The sequence below is a fragment of the Zonotrichia albicollis genome, chromosome 6, assembly GCF_047830755.1.
Source record: "Zonotrichia albicollis isolate bZonAlb1 chromosome 6, bZonAlb1.hap1, whole genome shotgun sequence".
Classification (NCBI taxonomy): Eukaryota; Metazoa; Chordata; class Aves; order Passeriformes; family Passerellidae; genus Zonotrichia; species Zonotrichia albicollis.
In genome coordinates this window covers 9,341,846-9,347,019 of record NC_133824.1, presented here as the reverse complement: position 1 = coordinate 9,347,019, position 5,174 = coordinate 9,341,846, and positions in this window count along the sequence as shown.

Below are 5,174 nucleotides of genomic sequence, written 5' to 3'. Positions count from 1 at the left end.
GAGCCCCAGCAAGCCCGGCGCCCCACTGGTTCAGGCAGCCGCGGGCTCTGCGCGCAAAGCTTTTTGGGACTTGTAGTTCCTCGGCTGCGGGGTAAGTCGCGTGGTCCCGCGTGTCCCAGGAGTCCCGGGAAGCTCCTCTCGCGTTGGCCGGGCCCGCGCTGAGGGCGCACCGAGAGTCGCCGGGGCCGCGGCGATTGCGCAGGTTATGCACGGTACACGACCGGGGCCGCGCCGGCTGCGCCTTCCCCCTGGAACTGCCCTGTGCCTTCGGGCAGGATGGAGGCAGGAGGCCCAGGACGGGAAGGCAGAGGAATGTGCCAAAGGGAATCCGTGAGATGACAGAAGAAGCCGAGCGGCCCCTCACGGTCCTGGCGTGTCCCACAAGGGCGGCCCGTGTGCTGCCCACTGCCGGCTGCGGGCCGGGCAGGGCTGGCTGAGTCGCACGCACCGCCAGAGTGGCTGGGGCTGTGCACTGACACCCCTCTCCGTTTGTAATGAGAGAAGGAAAAGCGAACATTCATTTGTGAAATGTAGAGGCGCATGTTTCTTCGTCTGATAAACCACGTACAAATAGCACACCAGCTTCCTCATTGCATGCTATAAAAACCACTTGCATGTCTGTAAAAAAAATCCCCAACAATTAACTTTGCATTTTGTGACCGACTGTTTCTGAATGTGTGCAGAAAGTCATAGTTTTATTCTGACTCTGCCATTTGCATTGTCTGCACCGACCCAGCTTTGCTTGTGATGACAAATATGAAAGGTCATTACAGGTTGTTCATCAATACTTCCCTGGAGCAGTCGTGCCCAGGGACCTGACACAACTCCTGATAGTCTGGCTGATAGAATTCGGGTCACTTCAGGAATCACCTTTTCGAACCGACAAATATCACCATGCTGATTATCCAGCAAGAAAAAAATATAAAAACAAACAAGCCAGGAATCTTAGTTTCACCTCATTTAATTCCAGCCTAGTAGCCATGTGGGTTATGCTTATGTTTTATTATCCTGCTATCCTAAAAGATATCTAATATCACTTAAAAGCATTGCTGACCCATCATCTAAGGCCAAAGGTATTTCTCACAGCTGGGCTACATGAGGAAAGTACACCTTGTTCCAGCTGTCACTTCCCAGAAACCTAATACAGTCATTGCCAAATAACTTGCCTGTAACTTCTGCATTAATAAACATCAGCAGGATGTTCTTTTTTGTGAGATGCATGGGAAGACTGCTACAAGAATCCTAAATCTCTGTTGAAATGTATTGGGCAGATACTGAAGACACTTGAGTAATCCACAAATTTTTACTACTGAATTCAATTATTTCTTTGATTGTGCTAGAAATTTAGGAAGCTGTCCTGGATTGAGAGGGAAGTTTGTCTAAGGGAAAAATGTGAAAGGTGTAGCTGGGTGTATGGGCTGATGTTAGCAGAGGGGTTTCTATGGTAGAATTGTGAGGCTCAGACAGAAAGCAGCTACATCACCTGCAGCAGGGATCCAGCATGATCCTTGGAACTGCTGCTATCATAGAAGAGAGGAAATGGGCTGTGTAAACAAATGTACATATCATCTTTTTCAAAAGAGAATAGCATGTAAGTAGGTAAAACCATGATGGATTTATGATATTGAAATGAAATGTTTTTCAGCCTGCAGAGAAGAAGGCTCTTTGGAGACCTTATAGCAGCCTTCCAGTACTTAAATGAGGCTACAGGAGAGTGGGGAGACAGACTTTTTACAAGGATATGTAGTGATAAGGCAGAGTGGCTTTAAACTGAAAGAGGGCAGGTTTAGATTAGGTATTAGGTAAAAATGCTTTGCTGTGTGGGTGGGGAGGCCCTGGAACAGATTGTCCGGAGAAGCTTTGGATCCTGGAAATGTTCAAGTCTGGGTGGGATGGGACTTTGAGTAACCTAGTCTAGCATGGAAGGGGACTGGAACAGGATGATCTTTGGTCCCTTCCAGCCTGAACCATCCTATGATGCTCTGAAACAATTTGCTCTGGCTCTGAGTGTGCTAAAAAGCAAAAGTAACCACCAGCCATATGTTCTCATAACAAAACTTTAATGCTGTGGAAGGCAGTTCCAGCGACCCACCAAAGCCACACACTACAAATGGTATCTAAGATACTACCAAATTCTGAAAGTGTTTACTAAAAAAAGAAGACCCAAATGTGAAACTTCAAAACTGCAGATAACATAGTTTCTTTCTTAACAGCTTTCCTACAAACCAGAAGGCTGCCAAAGGGCAAGGCTGGGCAGTTTAGCCCCGATTCTGTTTTGCTAAGAGGGCTCTGAGAGGATTGCAACTCCTACATCCAACATTGCTAACACCAGGCTGGACTGGCAGTGCTGGCATTGCAGCAATGGTTCTGGTAACACACACGTTTCCCCAGAAGAGAGTTTCCAGATTTTTGGCACAACTCTGGAGATGTCTTAACACAGGTGTTTGTGGTTCCATGCCACTGACTTAACAGCGGACAAAATTTGGACTGCAAATTGATTTTGCTTTTAATCTAGCAGAACAAATACTTCAGAAAGTGTACAGGAAGCCCTTCTGGACTGCACCCACACTTTCCTTTAAGAGCAGCTGAATAGCTCAAGATTTTTTTAATGAGTCAAGGACATATTTTAGCTGGGAAAGAATGGAGTGGCATCAGAAATTGATCATATTTAGGGTGTGTACCTTTTAAACATTTTAACAAATGCTTATTCTTTGTAGTTGCACTAACTTGATAGCTAATAGCAAAACAAAATAAGAAGTTCTAGGAAGGAAATGCTAATATTTAAGGTGAAGAGTGGAACAGGTTTATGATAAATTTAAAAGGGTGCTGAGCCTGGTCTTTCCACATCTTTACCAGCAGTGAGATTAGATTTGTCAGTCTAGCACTGACACATGACTAGCTGCCTTGTAAGGGCAAACACCAGACATGGTTATTCTGTGTGTTTGGAACAAGGGAAGAGTCTCATTTTAGCAAAAGTAATAGATTAACCATGAGGTGATCTTAGCTTTATTTAAAGAAAAAACAATGTTCATCTTTATTATGGGAGGAAAATAATTTTAATACCTCCAGAATATCCAAAGAAAACTGTAGGGGGAAAAAAGCCATTTATAAATAGGATAGCCAGAACAGGTTTCTCTGAAGTTGAGTTCTGTTTCCTATTTAGTTCATTGCAGACAGTTGTGGGTGTCCTCATATCTGACTGGCATATTTCCTAAACTTCACTACACGTATCCTCTTGATAATGATTTTTTTCCTGCACACAGTTACTGTCTAAATATATGATATGTTTGCAGTCTCACTGTGGATGTCTGCACTTGGATTCCAAACTGTTGCATTGTCCATTGACACAATCAGGAATAATGCTCTTTTCTCTCTCTGCTGGTTAAAATATGCTTTCCCTCATTTTATGGTCAAGCTTGCCCTGGCAATCTATACATCTGCAACCCCAGGATTAATCCATGTAATTCACAGTTAAGCTGCGAAGTTGCCAGACTGGCCCAGTGTCTTTCACCCAGCACTCACACCATGAGCTGGTCTTACACTCTTTGCATCAAAGTCCATCTTCTTGTTAGAGGTAAACCTCTACCCTTTCAAAGACTTATTCTGAGTACCTTGAGCTCATGAAAATGTATATGACTGAACACCAAAAAAAAAAAAAAAAAAAAAACCTGAATCATTAAATGACATTTTACTCTCCAGACTTGGTATTCCTTAAGTTGCTATTTTTTAAACATCACTAGACACTTTTGATGTCAAAACTTTGATAATTCTGGCAGTGTCTAAGAGAGCTGGCTTTGTTTCCTGCTAGAAGGATAATATGCTAATTCTGTCATTTTTATATAGAGGAAGGAAATAAGGTAGTGAGGACACTGCAGAAAAAGTGTCACTGTAATTTATTACAGGAAAATAAAGAAATAGGAGCAACAAAAGAAAATACAAGCAGTAACAACAGAAAGATTGAAAGAATGTGTGTGTGTTTTCCTAATACAATTGAGTTACGCTGAGGAAGAAGGAATGCAAGTACATCATAACTTTGTGTCTTTCATTTTGACACAAAAGTGAGGATGCAGCAGTGGAGACAGAGCAACCTTTCCAGGGCAAAAATGAGGAGCGGTCTATCTCCAAATATTCCTGGCTACGTGTTCTAGCCAGGGCCTATTGCATTGCACCCCTGCTCCTTGTTTAAGCTCATGTGCCAACAGTTACAGCCACTAGGCAGAGCTAAGAATGTCCATCATTTCATGTTGAAATGGAGTTCTTCTAAAAGTCCTCCTCAAACTTACCTTAACATTTTCCATGCTACATGTTTATGGAAGAACTGCTTTCTGATAATTTTCAATTTAGATACCAAGGAAAATTATAAGGGATGGGGAGGTGAGGTGTGGGGGTGTAAAGGGTCCAACAAAAGAAAACAGAATTGTGCCTCTATTTACAAATTCTCTAGCTGAGATGCTTTTGCACCTAGATGCTTTGAAATGTTCTACTAATTATTAAGTAATTAAAAAGAAAAAATATCTTTGAAGGCATTCTAAATTCAGATATTCCCTTTGGCTTTGGAAGTCCCTGAGTCAAAACTCTAAGAAGAGTGTAGCTGAGAAATACCTGTTCCTGTACCTTCCCTCACCAGTTGCAGCTGGCCACTTTCAGAGAGGGATTTGTGCTTTGACTGGCCTTTCTAACCAATAAAATTATGATGGTCAAATCAGGGCTGTGACTTTTTGCTTTGTTTTTAAGAGGCCAGTCCCATCTGGACAAGTTCCACACCTTCAGATCCCAGAAGTGCACTGAGGGCTGGTGGTTAAAATTCTTACACGTTCATTAGCACTGAGCATGATCCATCCCCAGAGTTTGTACATTCTGACCAGACCAAGCCTGCTTTGCTCTGTTCAGGCACAGAGAAGGATTTCACCTTTAGTTCCTCCTCACCACACCTCAATTCCCCACTGGAATGTGGAGATGGTGACAGCAGCAGCCTCAGGGGTGTGGTGTGTGAGCTGCATGGGCAGAGGTGGCAGCTCAAAGGTTGGTAACCTGCAGCTCAAAGGTTGGGAACCTGCGGCTCAAGGGTAGGGAACCTGGTAAGCTCAAAGGTAGGGAAGCTGCCCTGGCAGGGTGGGTGAGGCAGCTGGAGGAGGAGGCTCCGCACCCTCCTTTACCTCGGGGTGCACACAGGG